The sequence below is a fragment of the Pinus tabuliformis genome, chromosome 8, assembly GCF_031772625.1.
Source record: "Pinus tabuliformis cultivar Carrire ecotype Pingquan chromosome 8, CPIR1, whole genome shotgun sequence".
Taxonomy (NCBI): domain Eukaryota; kingdom Viridiplantae; phylum Streptophyta; class Pinopsida; order Pinales; family Pinaceae; genus Pinus; species Pinus tabuliformis.
In genome coordinates, this window is record NC_142294.1 from 367,175,148 (window position 1) to 367,195,074 (window position 19,927).

At 38.2% G+C, this 19,927-nt stretch overlaps 1 pseudogene; it reads right to left on the reverse strand.

The window, feature by feature from the left end:
* Positions 1–17,566: 17,566 nt before the first annotated feature.
* On the reverse strand, positions 17,567–18,808 carry LOC149235641 (mitochondrial carnitine/acylcarnitine carrier-like protein; annotated as a pseudogene).
* Between the last annotated feature and the right edge of the window lie 1,119 nt (positions 18,809–19,927).

Consider the following 19,927-nt stretch of genomic DNA (forward strand, 5'->3'; position numbering starts at 1 on the left):
TGAGTTATACCTGAAATGATTAGTTATGTGTATTCGAATATGGCTATTTGGTAAATAATAGTAATGTCATGTAGAGGTTATCCATTATCCATGTAGTTGTTTTTGTTTATGTGAACATGTTTTTGTACATTATTTTAAAGGTTTTTTTCCATATCCTACCTATTTATGGTGTTATTAGAAAATACTATTATATTGTAATGGAAGAGGTGAAAGAAACGATATGACATTGTGAACAACATCATGGTCGTCGTTCCATATTTGAAAATGCATGAAAAATTGTTGGAGCCATCATGATTAAAATGTTATAGAATGTTTAAGGTTTAGGGGTTTAAAATGTTACAAAACACTTGCTAACTTGTAATAAAATGCTTAGGGTTTAGGGTTTATAACAATCTAGTAAATTATTTAAATAAACACTTCAAAAAAAAGTTACAAACGCTTGTTAAAATGTTATAAAATACTTAGGGTTAAAATGACGCAAGCATAAAAGTTCAATGTAGTACTGCAAGCCTCCTGGTCTGGTTGAACTCATTCTGTCAATTTGTGATTCTTATATAACATATAGTCTTTAAGGAAGCAACCAAGAAAACTTTAGTACAGTCCCATAAGCCTCCTGCTTTAGTTGACATTCCATTCATTTACATTCCAAGGAAAATTGTAAAGTTATAACTAAAATTGTAAGTTGTTTTGGATGGCCTAAGACTTGACATATCAAATCAGCAAAGGTAATTACTAAAATTCAGGTTATAAAGTCCCAAAGCCGTTGGCATTGCTCCACTATGAAAATTATTGATCTTAGTGAAACCGCATATTTATGATACAAAGAAAGTGTAGATACAATATGATCTTTGGATGATAAGCCTTCACCTAAAGGCTAAAGTGTCAACACATCCTTAGCCTCAGATATCTCTAAATAGAATGGACACAATAAGCTTTAGAACATGACATTCACTAAACTCATACTTTGAAACCAATTTCAAAGTATTCTCAGTTATTAACTTGCATATCTACAAGCATACAATGCAACAGGGTAAGTATAAATAGGGCAGGCCACAACAGAAAAGGTTTGAAGCTGATGCAACTTCTCCTGGTTACAGAGCCTCTCTTCACTTTGTCTGTTGTATGATAAGTACATCTAGAAAAGCTGGAAGTCGAATAGTTCTGCTGGCACATCCTGGCACCCCAAGATGATGCTTGACCCACATCTCTAACATTAGCTCTCTGCTTTAAATTGTATAGCTGGTCTTCCCATCTTGATCTCCATTCTTCTTTTGCAAGTTCCTTCCAGAGGACAAGTAAAATAGTCAAAACAAAATAGCAAGCATTGTATGTGTCAGCCACACATTTATCATGCTAAAGCAACCCCTGGTTAGCACATTATACGAGTCATGGATCACAACACAATACCAAACGACACCCACATCATGACATGCATAAAAAAGAGGTGAATGAAGTTTTCCAGTCATTGTTTATAATACAAACCTAACATAAGATAGTTCCAGATTTTGAGATCCAAAGATACACAAATTCAACATCAAACTAAGCCTCACCAGACAAATATTTCAAATGCAATCCAGCATACCATTACATTTCCTCGAAGAGCTATTTAATCATAATCCACATACGAAACCATTAACAACTCACAACCAGTGCAACATAAATGTCTGCCAAATCATGGAAATACATGTAAACAAAGAAAACTACTATGCTAGGCATACTAAGCAACCTGGAGTGCTTTGATTTTTGTTCACCTTAAAACTGTTAGCAGTTTGACGAAGTGTATTCAAAACAATAGAATGAATATGTTTGGACAATACAAATTGTGTCTATTTCCATACAGATCAAACTCTATGAAATTGACACAAGCAGTCACAAATGCTTTGCTAAACAGAATGCAGTCTTCACCAATTAAAAACCAATGTAGCTATAGACCCCAAAATTGGCTCCCCTGAAATAGAGATTTCCACTAAAGATCATTATGAAGGGCTGCAGGCCCACAAAAAAACCATCTACAACACTAATATGATTTCACTTACTGACAATCCAAGCCTGATATAATTACAAACTAAGAATTTGTTATCATATTAAAACCTATCACACATGTGAGATCTATAGTTCCTTGAATTCAAATGATCAAGCACGCTCACCATCTTCAGTGTACAAGGGCCTCTTCCTATATGTCGGATGATAAGGAAAAACAAGGCAATATCAAAATTGTTGTTTCTTCGTGGAATAAATTTCCCAATTGGAAAATGTCGATCAACTCTAGGAAAATCAATCTATTTTTCACCCACTGCCATATGGAATCAATAATCAAATCCCCCATCTTTTCAACCTTCTCTATGAAATTAGATGCATCTTGAAAAATATAGCTAATATTTGCATCATCAACATTATACATCCCAATTTTTTTATACTAAAAAAGGTCTCGATATTGTGCTTCTGATTGACTAAATTGATTAGCACAAAAGCATAGAACATGAGTGACATCCAGAAACTGTAATGTAGTTATAGACCTTGAAGCCAAAGATCCACCAATAAAAAATATTCTGTAACATGTGATGGCCGCTCTGAGCCGACAGCCTAAGAGAGCAAAGCCATCTTTTCCAAAATGTGTTCACTATCAAGCTTTGAAATCTTGTTCAAATATTTCAATTTAACTGTCAGGGATATACTGTGACATGAATCACTATTTCCTTTTGGATATTTTCCATGATAGTTGTCCTGGAAAAATGGTGACATTTCTAAGTTATCCTTATAAGGTGATTTTGAGAATGGATACTGAGAAAGTCCTGTAAACCTATACCACTAGTATATGCAAGATCTTGTGGTTTTGTGGTTTCCCCATTTTCAAGCATTCTTTACCTACAACATTTAACTGGAAAGAAAATAATTGAAATGATGAGTGCAAGTGACCTAATTTAGTGGCCCTGGAATCTTCTTTCTCGTCATCCCCTGGAAGATATTTTCTTAGAAATTTATTTATCAAAACATCCAATTTATGGTGAAGTTCGAATATGAATGGTTGCAACTTCATCATTTCTCTTGATCCTCCATGAAAGCTAGCTTGAACTCATGCACAAATTTGTTTTGGTCAATATCTCCATAGATAAATTGATCCATTGATCCAATTGTTGTTTCTAAGACTTTCCCCTGATATCTCATGTAACAAATTTGAAGCAATTTCTGGACTATTTAGAAAAATTTCGACTAGTCTTGGATGCTGTGAAATATCGAACGATATTTTTCCAGTGGAAGGATGTCCCGGAACCCCTGATTAAATTGCCACAATATGAAAATCACTATCATGTGTATTTTTGTCTTCAATGGTAAGGAAAATTCCTTCAAAAGTAGTCTCAGTCGCATTGTAGAATGCATCCACACGAACCTTATCATATCATGCCTTTAAAGCATTGATCCATCTCCAGTCTGAAATACAATTGATATTCCAAGGACAAAAATTCCAGAGCATTTACCATAGAATATTAACTTTGGTTCCTTGTGTTCCAAACTTTTATTTGAATTTATTTAAGGATTTTTCCTTTCTTGAATCATGGAGTCTCTCTCCATGTTGTTGTTGGGAAAAGTATCCAATACGGAATGACCCTATCCCACTCTAAGGGTGATAGTTCCTTAGCAACAATCAAAGCAAAGCTATTTGAGATTACTTCTTTATGAGATGTAAAAGAGGGGAGAAAGAGATCCACTAACCGATGTATTTCGCTAATGATTGATCCAATCTTCTCTCCTTGCTGCTTGCCCCCAGCTCCTTGCTCTTTCACTGGCCCAGCTACACCAAGATCCTGCAAAATGGCAAGAGAGGGAAACTACAAGAAGCATACATTCATAATTGATTCAAGGATTAGAATAAATCAAATACAAAAGTATAACAATACACCATTGAGACACATGCATATAGAAGAACCTCAAATGCTTTATTAATGGAAGAAGTAAGGTTCAGGAAGTGATACAACCATAAGAGGCCCAATCCAGCATCACCTTCCCAGCAGAAAGAAATCTCCTCTTCACCTCCTTCAAAGCAAATCACCCAATAGTTCTAAACTCAAACCAACAGCAATTCTTTACATTCACAAGATTCCAGTCCCCGGATCTCATGGAGAGAGATCCATATATAGGAGTTTGGAGAGAGGATGAGTCAGCCTGAGATGTGACTAGTGTCCTCTCCCACTCCAGTTCTTCTTCAGTTCTTGAGTCCACTTGGAGGTTCTTGCTTCCACTTGGAGATCTAGAACCTCTTACTCATCACCAGTCGAATTCCTTGATCCAAGTGTCATTTTGGAAGCTTCCTGGGCATTGACTCATTGAGGAATGAGACTTCCACATGTCAAAACTCGCTCAGCGTAGGTAGCCTTTGTTGGAGTTGACATTCAACGTAGGTGGTCCATGGAGCAGTTGACATTCAGCGCAGATGCTCAGTGGAGCAGTTGACATGATCCAGAATTGCCTTGTTTTTGAGTGATTTTCAATGGAGAACTTATTTGGATTGCTGTGGTTTGCTGACCTTGTTCCCCTAGGGGTAGGAACAACATGTTTAGGGACTTTGGATCCCTTATATTATGGACATTTCATGCTTCATGCTGTAAGGCACAAAAATGTCTATAACAGTTTCCCCCTAAAGTATGCGGTCGTTTATCGGGCGAAATGCTTTATCAGGAGGATCCGAAGTTCATTCAATCGCTGAGAGGTGACCTGTAATAAGATACAATACAATACATTATTTTTCATACTGCTTTCATGATCTAGCTGAGGCGGGTATTCCCATGCTCAGCTTTATAAATACATTTTTCTGTACATAGAACAGACAATCGTCTGATGGTAGACTGATAATTGTCTGTTGAAATTATCATCCTTTGAGTAGGATGATCATCTGCTGCACATGTCAATGTTTTTATTTCCTGAATATATATCGCAGCCCGGATGGATGAAACTAGATCCGGGGTCTTCAAACTCGTCCGATCTTCACTCTAAGTACAAGTCAATCCATGTGAGAATTTCTTGGAGTCGAACATGGAAAGACATCGCTTGATTACCAGTCAATGATGTAAACTGTTAACAAGCGCGCGAGGAATCACCGATAATGATGATGACCCTCAAGGTACGGCAGTACAATCCATGTGGTGTGAATAAAGGACTTGGCGTCGAACACCACGCAGAATCTTTCGGTCGAAGGTCATTGATGTATACCTGTCGCCGGAAGTGAGAAACTTGCCATTGAGGCATGCAAGTTTCAAAGTACTGAGGGGGTTGTTCCTAGATCAACTTCTTGGATAATGAGTTGAAGTCGACAAGAAGTGATCTGTCAAAGGAGGGCCTTAATGAATCCCACATCAGTGACACAGAACAGAGCTAATGATTGTGATGAAGGTGAAAACGATCTGTGAAATATGATTCAGGGTGGCGGTCATGAAAGGATGAAAGATGATGTACGGTAGTGGATGGGACACAGTTGACTCTTTATGAACAACATCTCTTGAACATATAACGACACTGATGCGATGGATCGGTAGCATTACCCCAAATTTGGATGGTTTGGCGATACCATGGTGATGAGACCGTGAATGAAACAACCCAACCCGATGTGGTACGGAGGAAAAGTGTCATGTTCAAGAGCGACTCGCTACCATTAAAGCTTTGAGGTTCTCCAAATTTTTTCCCCAGTCATTTCTGACCAGTACCTCTTTATTTTTGTCAAGCTTGAGGAGGATAACATATGCTTGTTCTATAACCTGCCATTCGGGCAAACCCATCGCTATGTTTTAACGAGCCTAGCGATAGGGAAACTCATTCTCGTCTAAAGACAAGTTTGTCGCTATTTAATGCGTTTTAACGAGTCTAGCAACAAAGACAACTCAGTCCTTTTAATTTTTAGAGAGTCTGAAAAGGTACGTAAAGTTAACTCCAAAGGTCCTTTTTCGTCATCTAATCCCTTAAGTCCGAAAAAGTATAAAACAATATAGAAGGGATGAATGTTCGATAGTTTTATCGAGCCGAACCAGACAAGCGCTCGATCTTTTTGTGCAATAATACCTCAGGTCCAAAAAGATTAAAATCTAGAGGAGGGATAGCTCTTCCGGTCATTTTAATGAGCTGGAAGGCCAAAACTCGGCAAACTTTTCATATTTTACGAGTCAGAAGAAAAGAGCTCAAAGAAGACTCGTATTTTGAGGAACGAGTGATAAACAGGGATAGCAGCAGATTCTAGGTACAGGTTGGAATTTTCCAATCACGGCAGTGTCACAAGGATGGCTAGGTGAAATCACTCTTCGCAGCTGTTCCTCAAAATAGGTAAACAATCAAGTGGAGGTGAATGATTGGCCAAATGAAAAGTGGAGGTGACGTTGCAAACACGACCAAGGCTTTTATGGCTGATGAATTTACGGTCTCAAATGGTTATTTACTTGTTCATTTTTTCTGGATGAGCTTGAACTCTGGGGGGAAGCTTGCTCACAGGTGCATTTATTTTTTAACGAGCATGAACTCTTGCTAAAACTGCTCAATTGTGCGTTTATTATTTAACGAGCATGAACTTTGCTAAAACTGCTCGTTGATAAATTCACAAGGCTTTTATGGCTGATGAATTTACGGTCTCAAATGGTTATTTACTGGTTCATTTTTTCTGGATGAGCTTGAACTCTGAGGGGAAGCTTGCTAACAGGTGCATTTATTTTTTAACGAGCATGAACTCTTGCTAAAACTGCTCAATTGTGCATTTATTTTTTAACGAGCATGAACTTTGCTAAAACTGCTCGTTGATAAATTCGCATGCCCCCAGCATAATAACGCAAATCGAGGTGCATGCCCCCCAAGCTTCATTGCATTCAACTCGGTGGTTGGAGTGAAGGTTTACCTTTGAGATTTGGAAAGGGGGGTTTGTTTCATTTTTTAATGAGGTTGACACAGTAAAAAACTATCCTCATGACTCCTTGTTTCATTTTTTAACGAGGTTGACACGAGATAAGAACCGTCCTCGGAGCCCACTATATTTACAGTATTTCTATTAGGGCGATGATCCATGCCGACAAAATATTTAGGAATCTTCCGAATCCATTAGATACAGAAGATTTCATTTTGTATGTTTCCACCGTGGCCACTCCCGCCAGATTACTTGGAGTCGGTAGGGCGAAAGTACCCATTAAGGCAGGGTCTTTTAGGAGGCCTACCCCAATATTTTGAAGTGAATGATCGCTTCCATGGATCATTGGAATGCTTCCCGTAACTTGTGAACTGTCGGGGAGGAAAGTTTGTTGGTCGACGACTGTAATTCTTCCTTGAAAGGGAAATGCAATCTTCCTGAAGTAGGTCGACACAACTGCGGCCATGGCATATATCCAGGGCCTTCCCAGTAGGATGTTGTAATCGAGGTTTCCATCAATTACTTCAACATCAATTCCTACTGTTTTGCCCCCCAGTTCAACTTGCAAGTTACTTAAAATCCCGTATGGAGTGTATGATCATCCATCAAATGCTTTTAACATAGTTGATGATTTCGACAAGGGTTGTGAGCCTAAATTTTTCTAGCAACTCATCGACATAAGACATGTAGATGCCCCCTCATCAATAATTGTTCGATGAATAGTTTTGTTGAGGGCTTTCACTTGAATAAGGAAATCTAGTTGAGCTGGTAACTGAGGGTCATATCCTTTATGATCAAAGGCCACAAGATTGGAATCCATTGGGCCAATCCCACCTATTGCTGATAATAAAGCTTGCTCTTGGGAGGGGCAATTTTGCGGTACCTCAAGTGTCGACATAGCGGACGACGATTGAGCCAGGTCCTCTATTATATTATAATTCTGTGCTATTTTGGCATGAGGATTAAATGTCGATTTGTGTACTACTCCCTTTGGCGACTTTATCATTGTTCCAGGAATGTTGGGTGGCACAACTTTGGTTAAAGTTGTCGTCGAACTACTAGGTTGTTCATCAGCCTTGTTATTCGACAGCCGTGGATTCCCGTAATCTTTATTCCTTGTCAAAGCATCATTTTGCTGCTTCGAGACAAACAACATAAGCACTTGGGATCGGGAAGCATTTTGATTAGCAACCAGATTTTGACCTGGGTTGGGAAACGGATCAGTCAGTACTGCTGGGGTTTTTGAATTCTCAAAGAGTTCCTTAACTTCAGCTATATGTGGACAATCTTTCGTCCAATGATCCTCATCGCATATATGACACCCTGCCGGGGGTTTCCTTTTTCTCCCTTTCTTTTTCTTCTTGCCCCCTGGTTGCTTCAGTTGTTTGCCCTTGTCGGTCGACATGGCATTTACTTCTGAGGCAAGAAGTTCTTCATTTGCATTTTGACTAGAAATTTTGTGTTTTCTAATCATGCCATCGCCGCCGTGAGAGTCATTGTTTGATTTAGGAGGAGGAGGAATTGAGAATTCCGGTCTAGGGGCATCAGGTATTTTTTCGTAGAGCGTGCCGGACTGAGTATAGACCAAGTCCAGATATTGCGCACGAGCGATAACCTGCTCTTCCGTTACGACTCCCCCCTTTGCCACATCTTTCATGATGGCAGGAAGTAATGACTTGATAAACCATTCGGCTAATAGCTGATCGGGAACGTACGTTTTTACCATCCTACGACGACGTCGCCACTCATGTATATGATCAGATATGTGGGTGGCAGTCGTCTGTTTGAAGTTGGTAAGGAGTTCTGTTCCCGTTTCATACCTTATTGGTAATTGAAAATGGGTTAAAAATGTTGTGGCTAAGGTATTGAAGTTGTCGAACGAAGCTCTAGGCAATTCAATGTACCATTTTGCCGCCAGACCCGTTAACGTCCTCTGAAAGAGGCGAAGTCTTATCGAATCATCATTCAGGGTGTTCGATGAACACCATAGATGGAATGTCATCACATGATTCGACGGGTCTTCACCCGGATTTCCATTAAATTTAGGAATATCTGATGGAAGTTTATGTTGAATCGCTGGCCACCAAGGGGCATAAGCAATTGGATCATTCATCAGCCGGTTTAGATCTGGTAATTCTAGAGTTGCTACAAAGGGCAACTGTTGATTCAGGTTAGTTGAAGCATACCCAGGATAAGATGGGATCGCCTGAGCGATGGGTCTTTGCAAACCAGCATAATGCTGGCAACTTTGACAAGGTTGATGGGCATAACCATTATAGTATGGTTGCCCATTACTTACAAAGACTTGTTGCTCAGGTCCTTGATATGATTGCTGGAATGGCGGTTGTTGAGATTGAACCAGCTCTGGTTGTTGGACCATTTTCTGTTGACCAATACTGGATGATTGACCAGGATGAGGAGTCACAGTACTTGTTTGAGCCTGAGTCGCTCCAGATAAGGAGGCACTACCCTGAGATTGTGATTGAGTCGTTGAGACAAGAGGTTGTTGTATTGCAACCTGAGAAACTTGGGGTTGACATACAACAGGTGGAGCTTGTACTTGCGACACATTCACTATAGCAGGTATGGTGGGAATATTCGACACAGGGTGTACTGGTTGCATTGAATATACAACCCCTGGCTATTGAGGCAGTATTGGTACCCAACCGCTGGATGTAATTCCAGTTTGACCTGAACTTTGTTGTAAACTCCCATATGGTTGTTCTCTGGGAGGGAACAATGAAAGAGCATACTGCCCTCCATATGGTGGAAATCCAGTACTTAAAGGGTAAATTGGCCTTTGAAGACACATTGGATCAATTTGTTGATTTTCAACATAAGAAATACCAGATGATAATCCGGATGAAGAAATAGGAACTAACCATGTCATCGTTCCTGATTGGACTCTGGCTTGTTGTTGACAATTTGCCGGGACAGATGGTATACCAGCAAACATCGTTGGAGTAGCAGCAGGAGGCTCTGCTGCTGCTGTGTCGGACGACACAGTCCTAGATGTCGACGGTTGTTCAGACATATCTAGTCTATCCAAAAGATTTCTTGGCGATTTCTACAAGAACTTACGATACCAAAAGACTAACTTCGAAGATCAACGAGGGAATGGTGATGAGTATCCCGTTTAAAATAAATTTTAACGACGCTTAGACACAACTTTCTTTTTCACTTTTAAACAGTCGAGAAAAAGCTAAAGATGACTCTAGTCTCCTTCGATGTTTTAACGAGCCCGAAGTGACAAATGCTCGGATGGACTTTTTCTGTTATAGTGTCTGAAAAAGGCCAAAAGAAACTGCTCTGGAGTTCTTAGCAGAGTGTGTGCCAAACTTTTCGCAAAACCACAGAATACGTTTTACGGTACGGGTGGTCGATCTTCATGAATGCTGTGTTCACTGCATTGCGATTAGTAGGGCGGCCGACACGGCTTCCTATGGATAAAGGCTTTATTCCTATAGGGGTCTCCCAATATATACGCGACGGTACGTGGGAGCACAAGTCCGTATTGATACTTATCGCTTCACCGTGGAGGAATCACCCAACCACTCAACGCTAAGATATCACGTTTAACGACGCCAGAACATGTCTCTAGCTTAGACCTCTATGTGTTTGCGTTATGTTTCAAAGCGTTGTTATGTAAATTCAATTTATTTTAGGTTGATCTTGTTTAGCAGTTTGCCTTTATTGATCACCACGAGATGTATGGTACAACTCCTAAATGCAGTCTAAAGATGAGAAGCAAGATTTTTCAATCTTTTCAACTTATGAAAATCTTAACTACTAAGGGAAAAGAAAGACATCATCTTTTCACACAGATCATAGAGCACACACTAATGCACTTTTTCCTAAATCAACATGCAAGCTGTCAAAATGCATATGCACAATGCAGGTATTTCTTTTCTCTTTCTTAATGTTGATGTACTACAAAAAGAAAGCTGTTGTATAACTTTGAATCCAATTTCAAGTGAAAGCAAACAAGCTTTTGTCCAAAATCAAAAGGCACCTTAAGATTTACTTGTTTCAACACTAGAAATACATAAATTCAAACCATATGACGAAAGCAAAAGCTCAATCATCTATGAACAACAAACAAACTAACTCTTAAGATCAGAACGACACTTATCACAGGTCTAGATCTAAGAGGCCACTGCAAGACTAGTTCACTTTCGTTATGGGAAACTGCAAATGATGTAAGAAATACACAAAGAACAAATATAGTTTCTTTATACAACCGAGGTGGAATAGTGGCAAAGAAAGGTGGTTTCAGATAGGTACATTGACTGATAACAGGCTGCAAAAACAGGGATGAAAACAGGGCAACAGAAAGCAGAGAACCCCAGTTGCACAAGGCCACACTAGTTCAGCGCAGGTAGAACACTGTCAGTTTGACATTCAGCGCAGGTAGCCCCTTCGGGACCTGCGTTGAAATGCAGACTGCCTTCACAGTGCCTGCAATGAAGAGAGAAACTCTCGTTTCTCTTGGTTTCTGGGTCACAGATTGCTCAAAAATCAACAATTTTTTGGCCAAATCAAAGCTACCAATCAAGTACACACTAAAGGGTGATTCAAAGGAGGATGAAAAGCTATCACTAAGAGCTGTTCAGAGTCTTTGTGGATCAGCTCTTCAAATCATAAACATGCCCAGAAACTGAGCTAGAGTAGCTGCCCTCTACTTTGCATTTGAAAGATCCAAATGCAGTTCGATTCGGTACTCCCCGTGTTTAGGAAATGAATAGCAAAAACACAAACAACCAACAAGATACAATCCCCAGCGGAGTCGCCAATTTGTTGTTGGGAAAAGTATCCAATACAGAATGACCCTATCCCACTCTAAGGGTGATAGTTCCTTAACAACAATCAAAGCAAAGCTATTTGAGATTACTTCTTTATGAGATGTAAAAGAGGGGAGAAAGAGATCCACTAACCGATGTCTTTCGCTAATGATTGATCCAATCTTCTCTCCTTGCTGCTTGCCCCCAGCTCCTTGCTCTTTCACTGGCCCAGCTACACTAAGATCCTGCAAAATGGCAAGAGAGGGAAACTACAAGAAGCATACATTCATAATTGATTCAAGGATTAGAATAAATCAAATACACAAGTATAACAATACACCATTGAGACACATGCATATAGAAGAACCTCAAATGCTTTATTAATGGAAGAAGTAAGGTTCAGGAAGTGATACAACCATAAGAGGCCCAATCCAGCATCACCTTCCCAGCAGAAAGAAATCTCCTCTTCACCTCCTTCCAAGCAAATCACCCAATAGTTCTAAACTCAAACCAACAGCAATTCTTTACATTCACAAGATTCCAGCCCCCGGATCTCATGGGAGAGAGATCCATATATAGGAGTTTGGAGAGAGGATGAGTCAGCCTGAGATGTGACTAGTGTCCTCTCCCACTCCAGTTCTTCTTCAGTTTTTGAGTCCACTTGGAGGTTCTTGCTTCCACTTGGAGATCTAGAACCTCTTACTCATCACCAGTCGAATTCCTTGATCCAAGTGTCATTTTGGAAGCTTCCTGGGCATTGACTCATTGAGGAATGAGACTTCCACATGTACAAACTCGCTCAGCGCAGGTAGCCTTTGTTGGAGTTGACATTCAACGCAGGTGGTCCATGGAGCAGTTGACATTCAGCGCAGATGCTCAGTGGAGCAGTTGACATGATCCAGAATTGCCTTGTTTTTGAGTGATTTTCGGTGGAGAACTTATTTGGATTGCTGTGGTTTGCTGACCTTGTTCCCCTAGGGGTAGGAACAACATGTTTAGGGACTTTGGATCCCTTAGATTATGGAAATTTCATGCTTCATGCTGTAAGGCACAAAAATGTCTATAACACATGTCCTTTTGGATGCCCATTCATGATAATATCAATTGACTCATCTTGAGGTGAACCAAACTCGCCATAGGAGATAGCCTGAAGATTTGTTGCATTTGATCCATTAATTACTGTCTCTTGGGTAGAATGAAGGTATTTTCCAGTAATTTCATGTTAACTGCTGCCTAATAGCCTCGTACGTTTTCTTTAAAGTAAAAGAAAAATGAAGTCCCGTCAATGACAAAAAGTCGACAACGGCCTTTTGTAACATAGTGTGACATGCTGCTAGACGATGCTTAACAATATCAATTCCAATCAGTGTCCTAGACCTCCTCAAAATTTCGGCGAGCATACAGATTTCAACACTTGTGCCATCAAATCTAGGAAGTGCCCTATCTGGGATTTCATCAGGTCCCATGAATAACCTGACAAAATCGTGACAATGTGTCCCTCAAAGAGGTATTCCAAATCATTTCCCAACATCAACATTGTTGATTGCATCAAATCCTTCTAGGTAACAATATTTTGATGCATTGATCACTCCAACAGGGCCTTGAACATGGTGGAGTCCAGAAAAAATCTTAGAATTCCGAAGCAACACACCTATGCCTTACGACATATGTAGAAACCAATGATGCATAATTGATCAAATTCACAAATGGTGTTTCCAATAATTGTAAAACTGCAATTGAGCCATCGACTCTCCGAAGGGGTATCTTAGGAAAAACAATGGAACTCTATAGTATTGCATATATCTCAATGTCTAAACAATTAGGTTCTCACGGATAACTAAAGAATTTGTCCTCACATGTGGGAAAGAATGTGCGTAGGAGATCAATTTCCTCCTCTTTAAATTTGAAAATTGCAACGAGACGTATATGCTCTTCTAATCCAACAAAGACAATGTTCCTCCTCTTTAAATTTGAAAATTGCAACGAGACGTATATGCTCTTCTAATCCAACAAAGACAGTGTACTCCCCACCTAGGCGCACTCCATTGGGGTGGGCTTTGAATATCTAGTCGAAAGCCTGACAAATCTCTAGTTGTCTTCCAACATATATAACAATCAGCTTTCTGAGGTGACTTGATTCTGGTATGATTTCAACAATTGTTTTGTTGATAAGTGACTGAAGGCGTGGGATGCATGACTTAATTACAGTTTCAAGATGCTTCCATTTCAAGTCATTTTGAAAAACAACCTTGTTGATAGTGTGTAATATGTTGCAATTGATTATATCCCATAGTTCAACAATATGTCCAACTGGAACAAGATGTAGAGTGTTTTTTATTCTTCTGCCATAAGCTCTTTGGAAAGATGTCTCATGGTGGAAAAGAGAACCCATTTACCCACTTCTTCACCATCCTCTTCACTGGTAATCTTTGTTATGTCAAATAATTCTTCCAAAATCTCACAGATATTTCCAACACTTTTGTCATGTTTTAGATCAATTGCACCTTGGTCTATTCTTTTTTCACTCGTATATTTTCTTCTTATACTCAACTTGATTGTAGGAAATGGTGTTCATGCATCTGTAGAGACACTTTGTAGAGAATCAGACACAAGCCCTGCATGATTGTTTTGCAAAGCAATGCTAACATGTTCATTTTGCTGACTAATTTCTTTTTTCCATAACTTACTCATTGGATGGAATGGATTAGAACATTAATCAAGTCTTTTTAGAGATTATCCTTCTCACTCATCTACAAGGAGAAAAAATGTGTGGAAAATATCCTATCTAAGGATGGACGTTGTGGATTATTGGGTATGATTAATTACTCTGCTTTTGATAATGAAACATTTCAAAGATCAGAAGTATAAAAATCTAAAGGATCTTCGTAGACAATTTCTATAAACAACTGTTTGATATTGTTGATACTTAAAAAGATTATTTTCTCTTTTTGTGAAGAAAACTTTTAGATATTTTAAATAGGATCAACCAAGGTAAGATAGATTAGGAAGATCGATAAAGATGGAAAGGTAGATCTTTTGAATTTATATATTATTTATATGTAATGATGAAATAAGATATAATTTTGAGGGGCATAATAAAGGGATCAAAGATGTATGGGGATGACATAAAAAATATTGAATATGTAACTAATTTTTGATAATGAAAATATGTGGGTTTTTTCTTATTGGAAAAAAAAAAGATGCACTCAGCAGCTCTAAAACCTATGAATCAGCAATGTAGTTCACAAATCAACCCTATAAATTCAATAAACAACACATTGCACTAATGGGGTGTTGGATTCTAGGTGTGGTTTCAGCAAAACAGATTTATCAGTAGTCATATAGGCCACATTTATCTCTCGGCTTGTGTTCTTGTGGAGACTACTGGTAATATTGAGTGAAGAGGATTAAGAATCACTGGAAAGAAAAAAATTGAAATGATGAATGCATGTGACCTAATTTAGTGGCCCTAGAATCTTCTTTCTTGTCATCCCCTGGAAGATATTTTCTTAGAAATGTATTTATCAAAACATCCAATTTATGGTGAAGTTTGAATATGAATGGTTGCAACTTCATCATTTCTCTTAATCCTCCACGAAAGCTGGCTTGAACTCATGCACAAATTTGTTTTGGTCAATATCTCCAGAGATAAATTGATCCATTGATCCAATTGTTGTTTCTGAAATGTAACAACCAAGCTTTTCCCATGATATCTCATGTAACACATCTGAAGCAATTTTTGGACTATTTAGAAAAAGCTCGACTAGTCTTGGATGTTGTGAAATATCAAACGATATTTTTCCAGTGGAAGGATGTCTTGGAACCCCTGATTAAATTGCCACAATATGAAAATCACTATCATGTGTATTTCTATCTTCAATGGTAAGGAAAATTCCTTCAAAAGTAGTCTAAGTCGCATTGTAGAATGCATCCACACAAACCTTATCATGTCATGCCTTTAAAGCCTTGATCCATCTCCAGTCTGAAATACAATTGATATTCCAAGGACAAAAATTCCAAAGCATTTACCATAGAATATTAACTTTGGTTCCTTGTGTTCCAAACTTTTATTTGAATTTATTTAAGGATTTTTCCTTTTTCACCCTCCTAGATAGTAAATTGGATTTTTTTTTAATTAGATAATAATGGTTGAGAATTGGATTTTTTTCAATTATATATATATATATATATATATATATATATATATATATATATATATCTAGATATATATATATATATATATATATATATATATATATATATATATATATATGTGTGTGTGTGTGTGTGTGTGTGTGTGTGTGTGTGTATGTGTATGTGTATGTGTATGTGTATATGTATATGTATATGTATATGTATATGTATATGTATATATATATATATATATATATATATATATATATATATATATATATATATATATATATATATATATATATATATATATATATATATATATATATATATATATATATAGATATATATATATATTCTTGTTAGACAACTAATTTTTTTTCCATATTGAATTTAATTTGAATTTGACCTGAAACTCACTTTGACTTCATAATTATGAAATACTTCATAATTATGAAATAAAACAAAGTGTCTCGTTCAAACCCAAACTCCTACCTACCTATAAAATAAAGCATAATGTCTTCTCCATCTAGCATGCACTATCGTGGGAGTCCAATGGTCATCACAGTTACTTAATTTACTTAATTTTGTAAAGGTCTTATTTTCAAGTAGTTGAATATGAAAATTTAAGGTAGCACTATGTTTTAAAGTTTTGATAATTAAACAAAATTGTAATATCATTAAATTTCTTCATAAATATATGAGATATATGACTTCAGAATAATTGGTGAAATTTTGAACAAATATTAAAAATAAGAAAATGAAGTTGTTTATATAAAGCATTTAGACTATCCAATTTTATCTAATTTTATCTATTTTTTATATAGTTTTATTAAAAATAAATAAAAAAACATCACACACTTTTCACAACCCAACTTCAATTAAAGAAGTGAGCCTCTAAGTGTATCCTATATTCATGAATATTTTATTTTTGTTATTTTATTTTATTTTATTCAATTAAAGAAGTGAGCCTCTAAGTGTATCCTATATTCATGAATATTTTATTTTTGTTATTTTATTTTATTTTATTTTTATTTTTTAATAAAAAGAAATTATTGCATTACAATTTTGACATCCCAGTATTAGAGTACATAACTTGTAAAGAAATGATGGTGTATGCATTTGCATTTTCCATTAAATTGTCCAATTACAAGCTATAATATCTAGCCACACGGTAAAGTGATCTATTCTAACTTGTAGCCACACAGGAAAGTGAACTATTCTAACTTGTAGCTACATGGGAAAGTGAACTATTCTAACTTGTAAAGAAGAAATGATGTCGCATGTGTTTGCATTTTCCATTAAATTGTCCAATTACAAGCTACTATATCTAACCACCTGGGAAAATGAACTTGCAAATATATAATAGATTATACTAATTCAAAGAGAAAAGCGAGCGATCTTATGGATACATACTTGATTAACCAGATGCACTTCACTCTCAGAATTCCTCGCTTCTGAGAAGAAGGCCCCTCATGCTTTTTATTTTCGATTCAATCGTGTATAAACCGAATAGAGGTACGACTGTAAATTGTTCAGAGGCACCAAAGAGAACATTGAACGTCTAGCTATTATGCCTGATGAGAGAGGAAGATGGAAACCCGTTAGAAATTTACGCAGCAGAATAAAATCAAAGACGACAGAGCTCACCCAAACCAAGAATGGAGAATAAAAAATGAGCCCTAAACAACTTTCAAATAACGAACATGCCATTTCCCAATTTGCTTTGTTTCTTTTGAACTCCTGTAACTAGACACAAGTTGATTTGAAGTTCCCATCATCCCAAGCTCGACCTGGTAATCTCATAAGCAAGGAAGCAGGCGACATTGGCAGGAACACTTCTGGCCATGGCTTTGACCAAGCCTTTTAGACAAGCCTTTAAGCCCTTCTAAAGCAACAAGTTTCTTGATGACATTAATTGTACCAACATACTTTGGATGGTGAAATTCATCAATCTGAATGACACTCTTCAACTCTTCAAAGCATCAGTTGGATATACAAGTGTCCAGCTAGAAGCGCCAGAAATCCCACCAGAAACAAGCAGGGTACCCATGCCCAATTGAGATGCATCATGTCGTCATGCCATGAACGGCTTTAGAGCCTTATACACGCCATATGCAATGCCATTTACAGATACATCCCTTAATAAAGTAGGATAAAGCCCTTAAACAATTCTCTGGCTCCTTCGGATCTTAAGACATGCTTAGCTACATCAACTAGGCCATTGTGTTTAATAGAAGTTGTCACTCTTGTTACCCCTAAAGTTGCAACTGAAGCAGTAGCCAAAGCACTCTGAGCTTGCAATCTACATCTGATAAGCTTAGTTGGGTAAGTCAAGAAAGATAAGCAATCCCTGCCCCTTCTCCACACACCACCTGCTGCCCTACAGTGGCAAACCAGGCTCAACCCTAAATAGGGCTTCCATCTGACCTCTTGCACTAAACACAACTGCATTGCAAGCTGCGACAGTGGACAAAGGGGCTCCCATTCCTTTGTACATCCCTGTGAGGCCTTCTTTGGCAATGGTCTGCTTGACAACATCCATTGCACCGACATAGCGAAGATGCTGGCCAGGAAGAAGCAATGGTTGACTCTGGGGCTTCACCTCAATTGTGTCAAAGGGATGCCCAGATATCAGTTGTGTTGTTCCCCCAACAGTGCTAGAAATTAGATCCTTTGCTACAACGATTACCATAATTGGAAGCGACTAATCCTAAAACCTAATATCTACAACACACGGCTTTACTTTATGTGGAACTCTATCTGACATTTAATATCGATAAAATCCAGCCTTTTATTTAGTTTTCAATAAACGGAAGTATTCTAAATGCAGAAAGCTTCCTTAAAATGGGTGTTCAAGGTCACTCAAATTGTACATAGAACCTTAAAATGGGTGTTCAAGTCCACTCAAATTGTACAAAGAAGGCGGATGAATTGCTCACCTGATCAACATGCCTTGTCCAACAGTAAAAACAACTTAATGTAACCTAGCGGAAAACCTACAAGCAGAACCCTGCATGAGATGGACCAAGATTCAATAACTTGGAAGCAGCAGAACCTGGAAGTCAGTTGTTGGTTGGGGCGCTCATCCTCGATAGCATTTGCGGCAGATAAAGTTGAGCTTAGAAGGAGTTGAGTACCCACCTGTACAAATATCAAATCCATTAAAAACCCATATTAAGCTTAGAGGAATTAGAGGTTAGCAAATCGGAAAGGGCATTGAATTATGCCAGAGGACAACTTTCTCACCTGTGGTGGCTTGGAAACACAAGGCTTGACCTGCCATAACAGGAAAAATATTAGTTACCGTAAGTAGGCACAATGGCCCTCTGTACATGTATAGAAATGGAAAGAAAAACCATTAGAAAGAACAAAAATATATATATATACTTGCTCCTTAGTATTATTTTCGAATGCAGATAAGACAATACTTCTTTGGACATTTGGAACAATAGACCACTCTGCCTTTGTCATTTCTTTTACAGTGATGGAAATTCGTATTCACAGTGTTCTGTGATGTTGCCTTCATTTTATTCCCCTATGCTGGAATATTGTGATGTTGCCTTCATTTTATTCTCCTATGCTGGAATATACTATCCACCCCCATCTGCATTTTTCTGACAAAATTCTTGGTATTCTTAACCTTGAAAACATCAGGAGTTGGGGTAATATTTAACCCCTCATTGCTTAAATTCAGTGGCGCAGGTCATTTAGGCTCTGTGTTCGAAACCGATGCACTGTACTCCAAAAAGCCATTGGTTGCTTCCTTATTGTGATCCTCGTCAATTAACATCATCTTCGTTACCCGCATTCATTAATTTCAAAACCCCAAATTCTGCCCCAATTTCTTCCTGCTCCTCTTTGACCTTGCGTTTCCGCCCTCTCTTCTTCACACCACCATCAATGCCCTCATGTAACACAGTCCGGGGCTTCCTGCCCCGCTTCTTACCCTGGCCTCTGGTGCTCGCAGTGGCCTTGGACTCTTGTTGCTACTGCATTTGATGTTTCTCGCATTCCGACATTGGTACATTAGTGGGTTTAAGCACTGCAATTCCACAGGCCACAACGCGGGGCTTCCTGCCCCGCTTTCTGCCTTGGCATCTGGAGCTCCCAGTGGCCTTGGGTTGCTGCTGCAGCA